This window comes from Microcaecilia unicolor, chromosome 1 (genome assembly GCF_901765095.1).
Source record: "Microcaecilia unicolor chromosome 1, aMicUni1.1, whole genome shotgun sequence".
NCBI lineage: Eukaryota > Metazoa > Chordata > Amphibia > Gymnophiona > Siphonopidae > Microcaecilia > Microcaecilia unicolor.
In genome coordinates, this window is record NC_044031.1 from 427337260 (window position 1) to 427359595 (window position 22336).

The 22336-nt window shown below is 42.7% G+C and overlaps 2 protein-coding genes across 6 annotated transcripts in view; one reads left to right on the plus strand and one right to left on the minus strand.

Moving 5' to 3' along the window:
- Window positions 1–21249, minus strand: part of TXNL4A (thioredoxin like 4A) — a 55373-nt gene extending 34124 nt beyond the window's left edge. The window contains exon 1 of one of the 3 annotated variants that reach the window (XM_030212025.1): window positions 20947–21249. The gene's annotated coding sequence lies outside the window, so the exon portion shown is untranslated. Of the gene's footprint in view, window positions 1–5312; window positions 5358–20910 lie in introns of those variants that run through there. The other 2 variants (XM_030212033.1, XM_030212042.1) reach the window with 2 other exon arrangements.
- A 125-nt stretch (window positions 21250–21374) lies between these two features.
- The window catches only part of LOC115475927 (glyoxylate/hydroxypyruvate reductase B-like), a 95572-nt gene continuing 94610 nt past the window's right edge, over window positions 21375–22336 (plus strand). For 2 of the 3 annotated variants that reach the window (XR_003943122.1, XR_003943123.1), the window contains exon 1: window positions 21375–21647. The gene's annotated coding sequence lies outside the window, so the exon portion shown is untranslated. The remainder of the gene's footprint in view (window positions 21648–22336) is intronic. The other variant, XM_030212006.1, reaches the window with a different exon arrangement.

The following is a 22336-nucleotide window of genomic DNA, read 5'->3' on the forward strand; positions in this document are numbered from 1 at the left end:
TTACATAATACATAGACCAGTAGCATCCATTCCCTTAATAACCAAAATAACGGAAGGAATGGTGACCATACAACTCACAAACTATTTAAACAAGTTCTCAATACTACACGACTCCCAGTCAGGATTTCGTTCTAACCACAGTACTGAAACAGTACTAGTAACGCTCATGACTAAATTCAAACAAATGATTGCAACCGGCAAGAACATACTACTTCTACAATTCGACGTGTCTAGCACCTTTGACATGGTTGATCATGGCATTCTACTACATATCCTTGAGTACTTCAGAATCGGAGGCAACGTGCTCAATTGGTTCAAGGGATTCCTAACCACACGATCATACCAAGTGACATCAAATTCGACTACATCAACCTCATGGACACCTAAATGCGGAGTTCCACAGGGATCCCCCTCTCACCAACCTTATTCAACCTAATGATGATACCATTGGCTAAACCACTATCAAATCAAAACCTCAACCCATACATATACGCTGACGACGTAACGATCTACATCCCATTCAAACAAGACTTAAAAGGAAAACTCCAACGACATCAACCCAAGTCTACAAATCATGCACTCATGGGCAGATGCATTTCAGTTGAAACTTAATGCAGAAAAAACCCAATGCCTAATACTCACCTCTCAACACAACACGAACAAATTCACCACCATCAACACTCCAAAACCAATCTCGGACACCTTAAAAATTCTTGGAGTTACCATTGATCGACACCTAACACTTGAAAGCCACGTGAAAAACACAACCAAAAAGATGTTCCACTCAATGTGGAAATTAAAAAGAGTAAGACCATTCTTTCCAAGGACCGTCTTCCGTAACCTGGTACAATCACTGGTACGTAGTCATCTAGACTATTGCAATGCACTCTACGCTGGCTGCAAAGAGCAAATACTCAAAAAACTCCAGACAGCCCAGAATACTGCAGCTAGACTAATATTCGGAAAATCAAAATATGAAAGTGCTAAACCATGACGAGAAGAGCTACATTGGCTCCCACTTAAAGAACGCATCACATTCAAAATATGTACCCTAGTTCACAAAATCATTCATGGCAATGCCCCAGCCTACATGTCAGACCTGATCGACTTATCACCCAGGAATGCTAAAAAATCTCGCACATTCCTTAATCTTCATTTCCCCAATTGTAAAGGTCTAAAATACTAACGCACGCATCAACCTTTTCCTATATGAGCACACAATTCTGGAACGCGCTGCCGCACAACCTAAAAACAATCTATGAACTAACCAACTTCCGCAAGCTACTGAAGACCCATCTCTTTAACAAGACATACCACAAAGATCAACACATGTGAACTCCCCCACATGTACCCAGAATTGTCTCATGTTTTCTTGTTATATTACTATCATGTTCTAACATTATCATGTAACCCAAAAACCTTCTATAATACCAAATGTCTATTATCTTCTTATTTCCACTATTCATGATGTATTGTGAGCCACACTGAGCCTGCAAAGAGGTGGGATACAAATGCAATAAATAAATAATAACACTTATATCCCACACATGCCATTTCTGGTTCAGTGTGGCTCACAAAGAGAGAGGCTGGGCATACCCAGGGCAGATAACAAAAGATCCATAGATTTAACTACATCCCCAAGTACTTCTTAAACAGATGGGTCTTTAACATTTTATGGAAGTGTCCATAGTTCAATTCCATCCTAATCGGGTATGGGAGATCATTCCAATGGTTGGCTGCCTGAACTAACCTCTTTGGACTACAAAAATGCAGAATTAAGAATTCTCTCGATACAGAATTAAAGTTCCTAACAAATACACATATCAATAACAACAAATAATTTGGGGCTAAACAGTAAAATATAGCAGTTAGAGAATCTCTCCTTTCAAACTGCCTCACCTGTTCTCCACCCTCCCAAAGCCTCAAACTAATTCATCCGAAAAATACCCTCCTGTACAAACTACTCACTCCCCATAACTGCTCCAGCACCCTGCAAATTGCCACCCCTTCAAAAAGTACCCCAGATGCCCCACAAAGTAATAAAAGGTACCTCCAAAATTGGCCCACTCAAAAACTACCCCTGAAGCTTGCCCCAAATTCTTCAAATTGCTCCCTTTAGCTTTACCACTACCACCACCACTCCCTCTAATACTGCATCATCCTACAAAATGTCTCATTCCCTATTAATCACTCCGACTTCCAAATAATACCCCTGCAAACTGCACCACCACCCCAGCTACAACACATGCAGTGCACATACAGGACACACAAGAGATACACACACACTCTCTGGGGTTGGAAAGAACATAATAAGCCACGCTCTGCACGCTTTCCCCACTTGGTTAATGCATTAAATATATGTTATCTGGGCTTCCAAACCGATCTTATAAAAAATGATGACCATGCCTCATACAAAGTTTTGATCCTGGTAACCCATTCTATACTCCCATGAAGCTTTGGAATTATGGACTGGCCTCTTAAATACCTTGACAAATTGATGTACAAACAAGAAGACTCCTCCACGCTCATGAGGTAGTCTATAAAAATCAGTGTATTCCTATAGCTGAAGGAGGAAAGGATCTCAGAAAAATGGATTCTGGATGCTTGCTTAATACACCAACACTTTTTGTGTGTTTGGATGTACATTCTATTTCTATCATTGAACTTGGATAGGCACTCCAATGAGCAGAAAGAACGAATGAGAATCCACCTGAAAGTACAGGAATGGAACCAACAGAATATGGAAAGCAGCATAAAAGCTCTTTAAAGTAGTACCAGGTTCAAAGTTGCCTTTATTTGATTAGCTGCCTAAGGTCAAGCTGTTAAAGCGGTGTACACTACAATACTTCATAGCAGAAAACAGAAATACAATTATAACAGGAGAAAAGCAAAGATTATCTGAGCCTGCTGTGCTCCACATGACGTTACAACCAACAGCTGTCCAGATGATCTGAGCAGGGAGACATAATACATTAAAAGCTAGTTGAAACAAGGTTTTTTTTTAGCAAGACTTTAAAAGAGGGTAGTGAAGCCTCCATTTGTACTGGCAGAGGGACGGCATTTCACAGAGGGTCCTACAATACTGAACATTGATCTCTGAAATGAATAAGAACATACATTTTGGACCGAAGTGATAGTTATTAAGTGTTGTTGGCTTGAACCCAGAGCCCATGTTGGGGCATACAGTGACAGATACAGAGATAAAAACTGAGGAGAGCCTGTATGTAAAATCTTGAACACCAGCAACAAAACGTTATATATAATGCAGTACTCCACCGGAAGCCAGTGTTCGGCTCTCAGTAAAGGAGTCACATGGTCAAACTTCCTGAAATTAAGAATCAAATTCACGGTAACATACTGCATTAAATGCAGCCATCTGATCACTCTCTGACGGATGCCCCTAAAAAGTGAATTACAATAGTCCAAACATGTAATAACAAAAGCATAAATAATAATACACAATGCTTTCTGGTCAAACAAATGCTGAACAGACCTAATCAGTCATAATTCACTCTTCCTATCTCCAACTGTCTGAAAGTCCTTGGTGTCTTGTTGGATACTCACCTGGTTCTAGACAACCAGGTCAAACTCATCACAAAAAGAATGTTCCATTCTATGTGGAGGTTGAAGCGTAGCAGGCAGTTTCTCCCAAGAGAGCTCTTTAGAACCCTTATTCATTGGTTGGTCCTATCGCATATTGATTATTGCAGTGGAATCTATGCAGGTTGCCGAGATTACATCCTCAAGAAACTCCAGACAGCTCAAAACACTGCTGCTAGGCTAATACTGGGCAAGTCATGCTTTGACCATGCTTCCCCAATTCGTTTTAATCTGCACTGGCTTCCCATTAAAGACCGTATTACCTTCAAAATCTGTTCGTTGACCCACAAGATTATCTATGGGGAAGCTCCTGCTTATATGCAGGATTTGATACATCTACCTTCTAGAAATGATTCTGTGGCGGCTCGCTCCTACCTCAATTTACACTACCCTAGTTGCAGGAATGTTAAATATAAATTACTTTTTGCATCAACCTTCTCATACATGACTGAGGACCACCAGCTCTTCAAGTCATCCTTAAATACATTGTTATTCAAGAATGCCTACCCCGCTGCCAATACTAAAGCCTAGTCTCCCTCATCCCCCATCTTATCCACATGTTCATTCCCCTCCCTATGACTTTATTGTATCCGTTCCTTCACTGCATTGTACCTGTTTGTAAATTTGTAAGCCACATTGAGCCCACTCTTGAGGGATAATGCGGGGTATAAATGTACCTAATAAATAAATAATTTGAGGGAAGCTCTAACAGACGACATGAGCCTTAAAGAGAGAGATTAGAGTCTAGCAGCACACCCAAAACTTTAATTGTGTTGCTAGCCTGAAGAGTTGCAGCTCTGAACTAGAGTAAATACTGTGGGAAGATATAGATCAGCAAACAAGGAAAAACAATAAATACATAAATAGAATGAGAAATACAGAGTGTTACTCCAGGGCCTGAATATGGATGAAGCAGGAATATATGAATGGTTAAAATGAGCAGAACTGAAATCTAAGGATGAGAGATTGAAAGGATTACAGGTAAGATTGTTCCCAGAAAGCACAGAAAATAACTGGTATAACAGTCATCTGTAGCTTCTGTAAAAAAAAACAGCTGGAAATGGTTACTCAACTTGAAGACGGTTGCAGAAATTTTCTATAAAGGCACAAGATGGCACGTCTCATTCATTGGAAACTGTAAACATTACATCACTGTACCAGAAAAGCACTGGAATCATGACCCTAACAGAAATGTGGAGAATGAAGAGGTTATGAAAATTTGGGACATCCCCATTTTGACCAATAAAAAGCTGGATGCAAGAAAACCAGTCATAGTGGTAAGAGAGAAAAAACACCGGAATGGCATTAATCATAGAGGTGTCAGTCCCAAGTGATTACTCTGCGAATTGTGTGGAGAGAGAGAAGATCCTCAAGTACCAAGAAATGCAGTCCAAGACCAAGAAAATGCGGCAGAAAGATAAGAAATGTTTTCCACTGTTTTGGATGCCACAAGCTTGATTAAACAAGTTCCAAGCACAGTTTTATGAACTGAGAAGGAAGCTCTCTATGGCACAAGCACTATCACAAGCATAAGCAGTAAATCTGAGAGGACTGGATATCATAATCCACATACCCTGGCTTATGAGTGTGGTTCATTACTGTCATGGAATGTGCAAAACAAAACCATTTGGGGATACTGCTTCCAAAAGGAGTTCACCAGTCCACTATATAATTTAGGGGTTAGAGATATAAGTAATGTATGCATTGCTTGCTGGCTGCCTGCGTTCAGAGCTGACGTTGTTTCCATCCTCAGCAATTCATGCATCTGAATGGAAAAATTAGAAATGGATTGCTTATTTACTCTTTCCAAAAATACTAGGACTAGGAGGCATGCAATGAAGCTACTAAGCAGTAAATTTAAACAAATTGGAGAAAACATTTCTTCACTCAACATGTAATTAAACTCTGGAATTCACTGCCAGAGAATGTGGTAAAAGCAGTTAGCTCAGCAAGGGTTTAAAAAAAGGTTTAGATAATTTTCTAAAAGAAAAATCCATTAGCCATTATTAAGATGGACATAGGAAAAATCCACTGCTTATTTCTAGGATAAGCAGCATAAAATGAGTTTCACTGTTTTGGGATCTTGCTAGGTACTTGTGACCTGGACTGGCCACTGTTGGAAACAGGATACTGGGCTTGATAGACCTTCGGTCTGTCCCAGTATAGCAACGCTTATGTTATCTTATTTTATAGAGGCGTATTTTCAAAGCACTTAACTTACAAAGCTGCATAGCAACCTATGGAAATTTGTAAGTCTAAGTGCTTTGAAAATGAGCCCCATGGTCTCCTCCATAAAGTTAAATCCACTGTATTAGGATACACCTTTTAGCTGTTAGGAATGTCTTCCTAACAGGATAGCTGCATGAGAGATTAATTTCTTCCTCCATGTCTAAACACACCTCTGGCATCATTTCCATTCTGTCCCCCATAATAGTGCCAAGATGCTCCTATATTACCTCCCAATACTGCTTTAGTTTTAAGCAATCCCAGACATAATGTAAAAAGGTTCCTTCAGGTTCAGCACATTTCTTATACACCACAGACTTCACTATCCCTGCCCTCCAAGCCCATTTTCGATATATATATATATATATATATATATATATATATATATATATATATATATATATATATACACACACTCTGTGCAGGGTTTTTAAAATAAGGACATAAGAGTTGCCACTACTGCTACTACTACTGCTTTCTATAGTGCTACTAGCTGTATGCAGCACGTTACATGCAGGTACTTTCTCTGTCCCTAGAAGGCTCATAATTTAAGTTTTTGTACCTGGAGCAATGGAGGGTTAAGTAACTTGTCCAAGGTAAAAGGAGCTGCAATAGGAAATCAAACCCAGGTCACCAGGATCAAAGCTCGCACTAACCATAGGCTACTCCTTCACAACCAGTAAAAATGTCCATCCAGCTCAATATCTTGTTTCGACAGTGGCCAATCCAGTACACAAGTACCTGGCCCAATCTCAAAAAGTAACAAGATTCCATGCTCATTTAATCCATTAAAAAGCAGTGGCTTTTGCAGGTCTATCTTAATAATGGTTTGTGGATTTATGAACATACTCTACTAATCCTCTGCCCTGGCTCACCTGTTTGGAAGTCCTCTTCTGATATTTCAATGACCATTTACCTACTGTGTCTTTAAAACGGGGAAGTTGTTCATTTACATCAAGAACCAGGAATGTAGAACAGCTACTTCAGGCTTTACCACATACTCTCTATTTTACCAGTATCTTTTGAAGATACACTTTTCCAAACCATATCCATATGCTTTTCAAGAACTGTTGTCCTAAAATCTAGTTTAAAAGCTGATTGCTCCTTTTCACCATGGTTAACACGCTGTGGTTAACATGGGACCCATCCTTTCAGAAGTCTCCACTGAGAAGCCTGCATCGTCTCATCCATGTAAAGCTACTCTGGAGCTCTGTCTGCCTCTTGGATCCTGTACATGAAATGGGAAGCATTTATGAGACTACAACCCTGGAGGTTCTGGATTTCAGCTTTCTACAATCTGGCTTTCAGAACTTCCCTCCCACACCTTCTTATGCTGCTATCAACATATACCGTGACAGCCAGTTCCTCCCAACTGTGCAAAATCCTAGGTGATATGCAAGGTCTGTTTACCTTTGCACCAGTCAAGCAAATTACCATGTGATCCTCACGACTACCAGCCACCTGGCCATCTATATTCATAATGATCAAATCATGAACTACAACAGCTGTCCTAACCCTTCCCTCATGGACATGTACCCTTTAAGACATATCCTTTGTGCAAGAGCATACTGCATCGCCTGGTGAGCAGGTGATACCTCTAGATCAGTTTCCATCACACCAAGGTGATGTACCAATTCTAGGTGACATTCCTCCTGCAAGAAGCACAGAGATTGCCACACTATTATCATTATTATTAGCATTTGTATAGCGCTACCAGACGCACGCAGCGCTGAACACCTGATACAAACAGACAGTCCCTGCTCAAAAGAGCTTACAATCTAAATAATACAGACAGACAAGACAGTTACGGGTGAGGTGGAACTGCTCTAATATCCCTGAAGGTCTCCTATATATGCTTTTCCATCTGCCTCAGTTCTTCCAAGTCTGCAACTCTCGCCTCCAGAGATTGAAATTGAAGACCTCCAACACAGGGTTCCTGGTGCACAATTGTATGGATAGAAGATAAAAGGCTAAAGATGGGGAGGAGAAGGAGACAGCAAAAAAAAGAAGACCACCTGAAATGGGACACAGCGAGGAACTATGCTGTTTGGGGCAATATGAGAATAACTACTAAAACTATGGGGGAAGGGTGGAGATTGAGAAAAAGTGACCATGGAGGATGTGGGAGCAGGAAGAGAGGGTGGTAATATACATCTTGTTTTGTGGCTCAAAAATTTTGTATTAAAAAAAATGATGAAATGGCTTTTCTTTCGGAACAGAAAAGCCATTTCATCATTTTTTTAATGTTTCAACAATTTTACTGATGACACAGCACACATTTACAAGAAATTCCCCACCCCCACCAAGCTTCCCACCCCTTCCCATACCTTCCCTTTCACAATTAAAACAAATAATCATAAATCATTTTCAAAAAAACAAAGGGGAGGGGACAGGAGGGTGCACTGCTCACCATACTCACTGCATACAACCCAAGTCCTCGAAATCATCCCAGCCTCTCTGAAAAGAGTTTCCTCGCACCACCACCAAGGCACAAAAATCAAAGTGTATTAAGAATCAGACTTCTGGCTCTATGTGGCAAGGACCAAATGTACACATCCCACAATGCACGAAACATCTTCAGACGTTTGGGGGAGCCCCTGGTGTACTGACGCTCCAAAAGCATCAATGCATGCATACGATTTCTCCAAGCCCAGAAGGAAGGAGCCTCCTCCCCCACCCAAACCCCCAAGATGATTCTTTTACCTATAGCTCCTGCTTTACGAACAAACAAAGCCTGAAAGCAATTTGGAATATGGAAGACTTCATATTTATTCAACAAGAATCCAGCCGGAGAACATGGCACTTACTCAGCCTAGCAACATCAAGTCAGAACCTCCTTATCTTCGGGCAACCCAAAAATGCATGAAAAAAGGAGTTCTGACCCTGCCTACACTTCTGACAAGTTGGGGAATCTGTCGCACCCATCTTTAAAAGTTGTTCCTGCGTTATATACGCCCTATGTAAGGTACAATATTGACATCCCCTCAATTCCGCACTTATTGAAATCTCTGGGATATGTTTAACAAGAGTACGTGGGTCCACTAAGGCCCCCGACCTCCCCAAATCTCAACACCATTTAGCAGTAAGGTCCCCATAATAACTCAGAGCAGATAGGACAGCCTGCACCGCCTTATATAAAAGGTAGACACAGACATTCCCCCCTCTCTGAACTTCTCAAAAAACGCCTGAAGACAATCACCTAGAGAAGAAGACAAGGCAGACCCATCCAAGGAACGAACATAATGCCGCAGTTAGCTATATGCCAGAAAGTCCTTATTCTCTGCTACCCCCTGCCCACACAGAGTGCGCCAGGGAAACATATTACCGTGACCGTCCAGCACATGTTGCAACAAAGAATAACCCTTCTTTTCCCAACGCTTAAAGCTCCCATTATCTTGTCCTGGGGAAAATTGCAAATTGCCTATAATAGGTAACTGATCCGAAATTTCAGGATGACCTCCCAGAATTGGTACCAAGTAACGCCACACCTGTCTCAACGATATAACTATTACACTACGGCGAACCTCTGGTGGCAAAAGACTCGTTGCACAATGCAAAAGGGCATTAACATGCCATGGAAAATAATAGGCTGCCTCATAAGTACATGGTGTATAATTCTGATCTTCTAATATCCAATCCCCCAAATGTCGGAGCAAACAAGCATAATTATACAAACGTAAATTTGGGAAGCCCATTCCGCCATGTTTCCAAGATCCAATTAAATATTTAAAAGACAACTTCGTTTTTTTCCCAGCCCAGCATATATGACAGTAGTTTCTGTAAAACAACTAAATCTCGTTTCAATAACTTAAGAGGCAATAGGTGAAGGACATATAACCACTTGGGAAATAGTACCATATTAAAAAGTTGGATCCTACCATGAATCGTCAAAGGAAAATGAGCCCATTTAGTCAGCATCGTACTAGCAACCTGGTTCCATCCCAGTTAAGGTGGAGCTCATACTTTTAGATCAGACTCCTCCCCCCCTACCTAGATTATTGCCCAGTTCCTAACAAATCTAAATCTTTCAAACCTACACCATCATCTCAACCATGCATTGAGACTTCGGAGCTCTGTCTACCTCTTCCATCCTGTATGGAGTGGCAGGTGCAGCTCTGGCCACCTTATTGGGCAGACTAGATGGACCATGTGGGCAATAATTTAGGTGGGGGGGGGGGGGAGTCTGATCTAAAAGTATGGACTCCACCTTAACTGGGATGGAACCAGGTTGCTAATACTAAGATACAGCAGCTTTAAAACCAAAACCGGGGGGGGGGGAATGTTTACGTAGAGAGCGGGGTAAAGGATGCATATTTTCCTCGTCAACTTCTAAGCAGCCTGTAGATGCAAGGAAAACACACAATTTTAAGTATCTATATACAAATGCTAGAAGACTAGAAAATAAGATGGGAAGAGTTAGAATATATAGCAGTAAATGATGAGGTACATATAATAGGCATCTCAGAGTCCTGGTACAAAGAAGACAATGGGACACTTAACAAGGTACAAATTATATTGCAATGATAGAATGGATCAAATTGGAAGGGGGGGTTGCGCTATATATTGTCTATCGCTCATGTTTGATTTATTCTTATTGTACACCGCCTTGAGTGAATTCCTTCAAAAAGGAGGTAAATAAATCCTAATAAATAAATATATACATGAAACAGCAGTGTGGAATCATAATGGATAGAAACTCCATGTGTGAAAGGAAGGAGTATACTGGTAGGGCTCTACTACCATCCACCAGGACAGAACGGACAGATGAAAATATGCTTACAGAAATTAAGAAAGCTGGCAAACTGGGCAACAGTATAATAATGGGTGATTTCAATTATCCCACACAAAGAATCAGTGGAGTAAAAAAAATCACAATTCACAAACAAACCTCCACTCTTTTATTCTGTATCTCAAGAAGGGTCATGCAGAGCAATACTATCAAAAATATCCAAAAAGTGAAGAAAAAAAAACTTCAGAAACAATGAGATACACATTTGTATCTGTGGGTGGCTCTCCCCAATCATTAGTCATAAAAAAACTCCACCTTACTGACAATTTTCAGCAAAAATGACCAAAAAACTTTTACAGATACAGAATATTCACTTCGGAAAGCTTCAAATATGTAATAACTTCTAATGAAATGAGAAGTACTTATCTTGGGAGCATTAAACCATATTCTTGGGATCCACTTCACCAATCCCATGTTTCACCACTGTAGGTTGCTTCAGGGGAAATGCTTATTTTATAACCTCCGTTCAAGGTATCAACTCCTTCCAAGATAATTCGCCATGAACAAAGATGGATCTATTCTTTATGCATGGTGGCAACTCAAGGGTTAAACGTTGCGATCGAATGGAAGGCTTTTTTATGAATGCTGACGTCAGTTAGGGGGACAGAGTTGATGTCATCATGTCAGTATTTACTGAAGGCATTTTTTAAAGAAGCCCGTCACCATTTTGGGAGAAGGTTATGTATGGAAAGTTTGTCTCTGAAAGTTTACGATGGTGAATTATCGTGGTACAACCTCACCTTGAGTACTGCATTCAGTTCTGGTTGCTGTATCTCAAAAAAACATATAGCAGAACTAGGAAAGGTTCAAAGAAGAGCAACCAAAATGACAAAGAGGAAGGAACTCCTCTCTTATAAGGAAAGGCTTAAGAGGTTAAGGCTCTTCAAGCTTGAAAAAGAGACGGCTGAGGGGAGATATGATTAAGGTCTACAAAATCCTGAGTGGTGTAGAATAAGTAAAAGTGAACTGATATTTTACTCTTTCAAAAGTACAAAGAGTAGGAGACACTCAATGAAGTTACATGGAAATACATTTCAGCTCTGGAACTCATTGTCGGAGGACATGGTAATAGCGATTTGCATATCTGGGTTTAAAAAAGGCTTGGACAAGTTCCCAAAGGGAAAGTTCATAGTCTGCTATTGAGACAGACATGGGGAAGCCACTGCTTGCCCTGGGGATTGGTAGCATGGAATGTTGATTTTTGGGATTCTGTCAGGTACTTGTGACCTGGATTGGCCACTGTTGGAAGCAGGATATTGGGCTAGATGGATCATTGGTCTGACCCAGTATGGCTATTCTTAGGTTCTTATGATCAAATACTGGCACCACAAATAGGGCAGTCACACAATCATGGAACAGTGGTGTTGCAATTTTTGGTAACAGTATAGTTCCACTCATTGCCCAATTTTTGGAAAACAGTATAGTTCCACTCATTGCCCAATACTTGATTAAACCAGAAATGCAACAATGGTGCAAAGTGACAAACTGTCTCCACTCCTCCTCTGAGATACACTCATAGCCTGTGATATAAATAAGAAACACACAAAATAAAATGCAGACGTTCTTAATCCGTCCCTGCTATTCATGGGTCTGCTGAGCACTGGTCCTACTTCCCAATCACTGGAGTTGCTGGGAAAGCCCACTACAGCCCATTCAAATCAGTCTTTCCAAATCAGACAGAAATGGTAACATTCTGCCGTGTTTTGCCATATTTGGGACACAGACCATAGAAGTCCACCCAGTACTATCCTTACTCCCCTACTACCGAAATTAATGTCTAAGCATTGATAAGTTTTGTTTTGATGGTATCATTTTTTCATTTAACGATCCTTTGAGGGTGTTTTATTTTACCTGCACCCATTGTGTGGCTCCAGGCCTGCCCTTACCACAGATACTTTGTGTTTATCCCACACATTTTTGAATTCCAGGCATCCACCACCCACTCTGTGAAAAAGTACTTCCTGACATTATTCCTAAATCCACCACCCTGTAATCTCAATTCTTGTCCTCTATTTCTACCGCTTCCAGTCTCTGGAAAAGATTTGTTTGTATATTGATACACTGCTTCATAAGTGTCGGCCGGGGCCGCTACCTGCCCCCGATTCCTTCCTCCAGCAGCTGACAAAGCAATCGATGTGGAACCTCCAGCAGCTGACATGGCAATTGAGGTGAAACCCCCGAATGACCTCTACATACTCGACTGCAAATTGCCCCTGCATCACAATGATCTCCCCTCAACTTCCTACCTCCAACCACTACAACAGCAGTATTGCAGCAACGAATTCTACCTGCCCGACTGCTTAACTACCTCCATAGCACAGTTGTTTCTCCCCAGCTCCCCAACTCCAACCATTGCAGCACAGTTGTCCCTCCCAGCCTCCTACTGCCAACCACTAATAAAACTCTCAGAACTAAGGAGCATCAGTGTCCAGGGCAAATTCTCCTAACACCTAACTATGTCCCCTACCCAGCATCCTGCTGGAACCATGGTGCCCTCTCCTGTCCTCCTAGGCTACCACCACCTGTTGCTCCTCCTCTGGCTAGGTGCTAGGATCCTCCTCTCTTAGTCGAACACAACAACTGCAGAAGGCTCCAACCCCGCAGAGGTCCGACCCGGAACGATAAGGAGTCGGACCAGCATCCCCCCTCACCAAGGACATCAAAGGCCAAACCTGCAATCCGTGATGCCGCCTAGCTCTGCAGAATACTGCAAAGAGCATCGACCGGCCAATCACTAGATCGGGGCTGCAGGAGAGGAGCAGCGCAAGTGCACCGCACACGTGGCCATTGAGACGTCAAAGGCCTTGAACTCCAAACGAACCGAAATCACAACGAACACCATCAAAGTACTCCTAGCAATCTACTCCTTATCGCTAATCCACCTAACACTCACCACCCCACTTGCAAAAATTAACACGATACCCATACTGCACAACTACCAAAGACTAAACAGATATACCACACCTCACCACACTGACAACCAAAACGAAGGAAGCACACAAACGGACACCCTCAACAGAAGGGGAAAAAAAAGATCATAAAAAACCCTCACAAACTATTAAACGACAACTGAAAAAAATCCACATAACACCGAACACAGAAGACCCACACCAAAATATTCAAGTAGGCTACGTTAATGCCAGATCCGTAGTAAACAAAACAATAGTAACAGACTGGATCATATCAGCAAAACTTGATCTACTCTTCATCACTGAAACCTGGATCCATAATCAAGAGGACCCAATCATCCTAAACCTATACCCTCCAGGATATAAAATCATTCACACTGGACCAGAAAGGAAAAGAGAGGTGGAGGCATAGAGCTTATATACCGATCCCATTTCACCATCGAAACCACAGGCAAATCCATAGCAACACAACTCGAAATAGCCTCGATTAGAATCCAACACAAAACCCTGCTCGACCACCTAAACTGTGTCCTGTTCTACAGACCACCAGGCAACTGGAATGAAAGCTAGTCAAACTTCATGGACTTCATCTCAAATACTTGCATATCCAACTACCAATGCATGAGGATGCAAGGACTTCCTTCATGTATGTGATCTTGAATGGCCACACATGCAATCAACCCACGCGAAAGGGCACACACTCAACCTCATCTCATATAAACTGTCCATGGACCAGAACCTAATAACAGAAACTAAATGGACAGAAACACCATGGACCGACAATTACAAATTAAACCTATCCCTAAAATGGCGGAAAAAAGGTTCTCTCCACATACGAGAACACACATCCTACACCATGAGAGGCCAAATAGACGTGGAAACATTCTGGAAACAGATATATAATAACAATTGGACAACACAAACAGACTCCATATACTACCTTTCAGAATGGGACAAAAGATGTAAACACATATTAGATGAAATAGCACCCTTACGAACAAGAACCTCATGCAGACACAACTCGATACCGTGGTTCAACGAAGAACTGAAAAAATTAAAAACACAATCCAGGAAACTGGAACGCTAATGGAAAAAAATAAAAGATGAACATACACTCAACGCATGGAAACAATTACAAAGGAAATACAAATACACAATAAGACAAACCAAAAGGTCATACTACAAAACTAAAATAGGGCCGGATTACAAAGACACAAAGAAACTATACCATCTCGTGATCAAATTACTAGACATAACGCCGATCACTACAACCAACACTGACATCCCATCTGCAGACAGCCTCGCTAAATACTTCAACGAAAAAATTGCAAACCTACGCAAAACAATATCTCAGGACAACACAGACATCCAAAACGTCATCAATGAACTGGACCCATACCCTGCAGACCAAATCTGGTCAACTTTCGCTATCCTCACCGCCGATATAGTTACCCAGGCAATCAAGAGGTACTTCAACAGTCACTGTCAATTGGATACCTGCCTCAGCTACCTAATAAAATCCGCCCACTTAAACGTCATGCTTCAACAAGGTACCTTCCCTAAAGAAAAAGGCAACATCCTACTCACCTCAATACCAAAAGACACCAAGAAAAAAAACAAACAAATGACATTACCAACTACCGTCCAGTAGCATCCATCCCACTGGTAGTCAAATTAATGGAAGGCTTAGTAATCAAACAACTTAATGATTACATAAAATTCACAATATTACATGAATCACAATCAGGATTCCGCCCCCTACACAGCACCGAAACAGTACTTACTACTTACTCTCTTTAACTAAATTCAAGCAGGAAATAGCAATAGGTAAAAGCATACTTCTACAATTTGACATGTCCAGCACATTTTTTTTTTGTTACATTTGTACCCTGCACTTTCCCCACTCATGGCAGGCTCAATGCAGCAGGCAATGGAGGGTTAAGTGACTTGCCCAGAGTCACAAGAAGCTGCCTGTGCCGGGAATCGAACTCAGTTCCTCAGGACCAAAGTCCACCACCCTAACCACTAGGCCACTCCTCCACTTGACATGGTCAATCATAATATATTACTAAGACTCCTAGATCACTTCGGAATCAGCGGAAACACACTCTAATGGATCAAGGGTTTCCTAACCACAAGAACATATCAAGTGAAAGCTAGCAAAAACATATCATCACCTTGGAAACCAGACTGCGTAGTGCCGCAAGGATCACCACTATCACCGATCCTTTTCAACCTCATGATGACCCCACTAGCCAAGTCCTTAACCCATTCATATATGCTGATGACGTCACAATATATATCCTTTACAAACACGATCTGGCAGAAATCACCAATGAAATCAAGATCAGTTTGAACATCATGGACTCATGGGCAAACGCATTCCAATTAAAACAACACAGAAAAAAACACATTGCCTCATCATCTCATCCCAATACAACACATATAAACCCACAAACAAACACCCCAGGTTATTCCCTTCCTATTGCAGACAGCCTGAAAATTCTTGGAGTAACAATCGACCAGAACCTCTCACTAGAGAATCAAGTGAAATCTACCATAAAGAAAAATGTTTCACTCAATGTGGAAACTTAAATGTGTGAAACCATTCTTCCCGAGGGAAACATTCCGCAACTTGATACAATCAATGGTACTAAGCCATGCAGACTACTGCAATGGAATCTATGCAGGTTGCAAAGAACAAATTATAAAGAAACTTCAGACCGCTCAAAACACAGCAGCCAGGCTTATATTTGGAAAAATGCGTTTTAAAAGCACCAAACCCCTCCGAGAAAAACTGCATTGGCTCCCAAAGAACGTATTGCTTTCAAAATCTGCACCCTGGTTCATAAAATTATCTACCGCGAAGCCCCGGGATACATGACAGACCTCATAGACCTGCCAACCAGAAACACAAGATCAGCACAAACATACCTAAATCTTCACTACCCAAGCAAAGGACTCAAATATAAATCAACGTATGCATCCAGCTTTTCCTATTTAAGTGCACAACTATGGAACGCTCTGCCAACAATAGTAAAAACAAGGTACGACCACCTAAATTTCTGAAAAGAACTATAAACAAACCTGTTCAGGAAGGCATATCCCACTGACCCAACATAAAAGCCTGAGTACCTGCAACACAACAAAACCAAAGATCGTAATGGACACACCCCAACTTCCCTCTTCCTCCCTAAGTTCCCTAATATATCTAGCATACATGAACTTATGCTACCACAGTAACACCTTGTATTTGTTCATACCGGACGCCATTATGGTACTATGTAAGCCACATTGAGCCTGCAAATAGGTGGAAAAATGAGGGATACAAATGTAACAAATAATAATAATAGGGCCTGCTACATGAAAAATAGTTTTAACTATATAGGATTCTATCAGGTACCTGTGACCTGAATTGGCCACTTTTGGAAGCATGATACTGGGCTAGATGGATCATTGGTCTGGCCCAGTATGGCTATTCTTATGTTGCTAACAGATTTACTAAAATACACAACAGGGAGTAAAGAGATTTAAAATGTTTGATAGACTTATTGCAGTTCAAGCATCAAGGTCTTGGAGTGATTTTAATATTTGTTTTGCTGCTCAGTTATCTTTTTTCTTATTCAAGAAAAATGTAAAAAACCTATCTTTTTAAGAAGTTTATTAAAAGTAGTTCTTAGTTCAGGAAATCCAATACGTTAGCGTTTAACTTAAAGGAGACTATGATAAAATGTGAAGAACGGTAAAAAAAAAAAAAACGTTAAGAGGAGCCGCTGCAAGGGTCAAAAATTTACATCAGGCGTGGATGCTAATTAAAAATACCATCCTGGAAGCCCAGGCCAAATATACTCTGTGTATTTAAAAAGTTGGGAGGAAGACCAAATGACAGCCGGCATGGTTAAAAAGTGAGGTGAAGGAAGCTATTAGAGCTAAAAGAAGATCCTTCAGAAAATGGAAGAAGGGACCGACTAAAAATAATAATAAGCAGCATAAGGAATGTCAAGTCAAATGCAAAGCGCTGATAAGGAAGGCAAAGAGGGACTTTGGAAAAAAAAAAGATTGTGTTGGAGGCAAAAACACATAGTAAAAATTTAAGGTATATTAAAAGCAAGAAGCCAGCAAAAGAATCAGTTGGACTGCTAGATGACCGAGGGGTAAAAGGGGCGAGTACGAAGTGTGTGCTAATATCATCTAACTACTGCTCACTTTATTATCATAAGTGTTTGTATTAAGCGATAGTATTACAGACTTATAAATCTGTCCTAAAATTTTATTGTTCTTTACACATTATCTCTCTATATTTCTATGAAGCCTCCAGCCGGAAGTGTGAAGGGGGCGAGATATCCGGTTTCCCTATGAGTGTCTGCCCCGCCCTCTCTGTAACACAAACAGTCAGTGAAGGAAAACAGCAGAGCACGAAATCAAATCGCTGGCTCTGTAACAGTGAAGGACTCGGAGGGGAGAGAGGCCAGAGAGCAGGGACACATACACTCCCACATGCACACAGAAGAAAACCTTGCTAGCCCCCCCCCCCCCCCCCCCCCCCCGTTTTATTTGCATCAGAAACAGGGCTTTTTTACTGAAGGACTCAGAGGGGGGAGGGGAGAGAGGGCAGAGGGCAGGGACACACACACTCCCACATGCACACAAAAGAAAACATTGCTAGCCCCCGTTTCATTCGCATCAGAAACGGGGCTTTTTTTACTAGTAAATAAATATTTCTCTATTTGCTCCATGGTTCAGGCTTATCAGTGTAGGGGAAATTCTGAATTTCGGACCTGTGTTTAGATGAGTAAATCACTGTAATAAATCTTGGGAGAAAAACACATCTATATTGTATGTTCTAGCTCTACCCCTCAAAACCCCCTCCCCCCAAACTACATACAGAAATACCTGAGCTAGCAAGATGCTCAAGCCGACAACCAAAGTTCTCTTCCCATCCAGGACTCTTGAAATCTAGGCAGCCATCAGCAATGACCCCATGACACTGTTGCTGGACTACACACGTGCTTGCAAACTGAGCTGGCAGGGGATGGCAGCAGTGGCTCAGGGACACTGATGTCTGCAACCCAGGTTACAAGGTTCAGTTTATTTCATATACTGCAAGTATAAATAATTAATATCTAAGCGGTTTACATAGGGAAGGGGAGATACATATAGTAACAGACATTAATATCTACTATAATAAAACTCATCCTCAACGTTCTGAAGACAACGTTCTGAAGTCACTCAGTCACTCACTAAAGGGTTCATGGATTCATGGTGGTGAAGCCACAACACTGACCATGTCTCTCTGCCCCGCCCTCGCATGACGGACCAATCAGAAAAAAACACCCTCAACATTCTGAAACACAAAGGACCATCACAACACCGTTCCCAGGCAACACTAGGCAACGTAAGACGGACCATTCAGAGGAAACTACGTGACAATAAGGGAGGAGCATTCCCCAGCAGAATGGCTCATTATCTGTGCAGCACGGAGAGCACAGAACCACCGCTGGAACGAGAGAAGAATATTCCTGCTGTGGGTATGTGCAAAAATAGACCGGAGGAAGAGGGGGGGAGAAATTTTTAAATGCCTAATGCCAGTACTGAAGAGTGCCAGAGGGCCTATAGCACAGACTATATTTGGGATCGCTTGACATGGAGTCAGAGGAGCCGGAAAACAACGTGCCCGTCACCATCTGGGACGTGGGCGAACAGGACAAGCTGCGGCCCAGCTGGAAGGATTACCCGCGGCCCAGCCAGCAGCAAACAGCGACCAAGGAAGGGGGAGGAGTACTCCTTCCCTGCCTAGGAATCGCTGGAGACTGGCTGCCAAACTAACGAAACAACCGCAAACCAACACACCACCACCATCATTCGAAAGGCATCCACTCTTTCTTCAACAGAAATGCAAACTAATAATACAAAACAAACAAAGAATACATGGTTTCTCAGGCGGCTGCAGGTAACTCCCCACCCCCTTCCTCTTCCCCTTTTGCCGAAGCAGCCAAGGACGTGCCCAACCATCCCCAGCCTCAGGCAAGCTGTCTCCCACCTCGGGGATTCCCCGAGCACCCGGAAAAAGACGGCACTGATTCCTGCAGCGCATAAATGTTCCAGCATTCCCCTGCAGCCGGCCTGAAATGGAACAAACATACCGGATCACCCCCCGACGGCCCGAGACCGTGCTCTTCTCCTTTCCGCCAACTTAAAACAACCATCCCCATCCTCAGGCAAGCCGTCACCCACCTCCAGGATGCCCAGAACCCCAGCCCAATGGAAAAAGATGGCGCTGCTTCCAACAGCACATTTCTCTTCCAGCATTCCCCTACAGCAGCCCTGAAACGGCCAAAAAATACCGACAAAGAACGTGCTCCTCTACCTTCCGCCCATCTAAAACAACACTGCTGCCTCAGAACAACACAAAAAAAAAAAACAACACTCAACAAAGGCTGACCCCCCTACAACCACATTTACATTTCACCAACAGAAAGACCCCCGTCCACAAACCTCCTTGACAGACAAAACCACACACACACAATACAACAGAAACACACCCTCAAAGCCACACACCAATCCAACCCACTTTGCCAGCACAGCACATCCCCCAACCAAAAAAAACCCAAAACAAAACAAAAAAAGACACACATCAACAACCTGCACACACACCGCACCCTCACACACACACTCACTCACACACAAAATAACTCTGTGACACATACAAAAAAAAAAAAAACACATGCTAGCGTCCGTTTCATTGGTTTCGGAAACGAGCCTTTTTTACTAGTATATAATAAAAACAAACCAAAACACAGGAGAGATTTTAGGCAAAAAAAAAGTTTACAGTATAATACAGTTAGGTAGCGGGAGGAAATGTTTTAAAAGGGAGGGCTGTAAATCAGCTCTCTTCAGCTGGTAAGATTTGGGGATCTCTGGCAGCCACACTGAGTACCAATTGTGGCAGAGCCACAGTCCACTCGTGGCTACACCCATAGGAGCTGACTCTGTGGGTGCTTTAACACCCCCAATATTGAGAAAATTCCTTGTATGTGTCCAAGGAAGGGTTATTTCCACTACACCCCCCAATAATTTTGAAAAGTTGGCTCCTATGGCTACACCACTGTACCACAGAAAAACTAACAGGCCAATATTCAGCCTTCAGCAGCCAGCTATTGTTACAGCACTAACCTCTGTGGCCAGAACTTGAATCAAACATTCAATGCAGGGCCCACTCCAGGAATAGATATTGAACATTGCAAAGATACCAAAACAGACGCATTCGGCTGCCCTCACTCTCACACATCAAGCACGCTTCTAACACGCATTCGGGGACCGATCTCCCCTCCCCTATCTGCCATCTCTCCCTCTGTTTCCCCGACACCTTTCCCATCAAACTCATACCTGAGATCACCCACCAATAATCCCGCAGTTTACCTTTTTTCCAGTGACCCGTCCCCTACAACACAACTTCTTCTCTCCTTCTGAGGCAGGCCACCTTGTACGGCAATTGTGAACGGGAGCAAGAACCGCCTCCTCCTCGCGTCAATAATTCAGCGCAGCCGCACTTGCTGTCTGCCTGACCCCGAACTGATGATGCAGCGAAGAGCGAACCCGAGCCTCACACTGACTTACGGCACGGGCCCCGCCAAGGGGGTTGGTTGAGATTAGCTCTCAATCTAACCTCCTTGGGCCCAGTGGCATCACAGGTCACCTTGGGTCATCACCGAATGTTCTTCTGGCGCATGCGTGTGGGACTGTGGCGCTCGCTTCTTGTGGATGGAGGTCGCCACACCCACGCGCCGGTAGATCTCAGGTGATACTGATACGACTTCTTCTGAGGTGGTTGGCCCAAGGCTAGGAGGAGGTTTATTGTTGGCGCGTGTTTATGTCAGTGTGAGCCAAGGAGGTTTATTGGCTTGGCTCGTGCGTCTGAAACTCACTGCATCAGCTGGGGTAGAAAGCAAGTGAGGCTATGCCAAAGTATTGAAGGGAGGAGGAGGTGGTTCTTACTAACATTCCCGTAAACCCCGTTCTCCGTCGTACAAGGCGGGCTGCCTCATCAGAGGGAGAGAAATTGTGTCATAACGGACGGGGCATCGGCAAAGGAAAGCTGCGGGATTGTTGGTGGGCGACCTCAGGTATGAGTTATGAGTTTGACGGGATAAGTAAGGGAGGAGAGCGATCAGACCGCGGGGAGAGGAGAGCAAGGAGGCGGCACGAAGAACCTATCTGGCATTAGGAGGGCTGAAGCTTACCACCATATTGAGTGACCCAAAGCATTCGGAGACGCTATAGAAAAATAATAGCGAACTTGTGAGGTTTATATTGTTTTCGAGGGGCTTATTTTGGGTGCACCAGCTGCTTGAGGAAACTAGCTTCAACTGCTTGTTGTCATACCTTCTGTTATATTAAATCTCCTTTGGGGGGGGGGGGGGGCTGGTCACCGAGCTCGTGTGAGGAACGGTGTGCTCCGTGCTGGTATCTGTGCAAAGTTGTGCCTCGGGTTTTACAGAACTCTTGGCAGCTTTCAGCCAGTCTTAAATCTCCCCTTCTTCTCTAAGATCCTAGAGAAATTGGTCTTCTCTTAGCTTGATTGTTGTCCGAATAAGAGGAACCGACGTTTCAGCCATCGTGCCGTGGCTGTCTTCAGGGCTGAAACGTCGGTTCCACTTATCCAGACACAGTAAGGTCCGGACAGCTAAATCAATCATGACGCCAGCCGCGGAAGCCGAAGAAAACGTGTCCTCTTAGCTTAAGTTTATTCCTTGATAAAATGCTTGTACTCCACCCATACCAATCTGGCGTTAGCCATTGCACCGAAACTTTA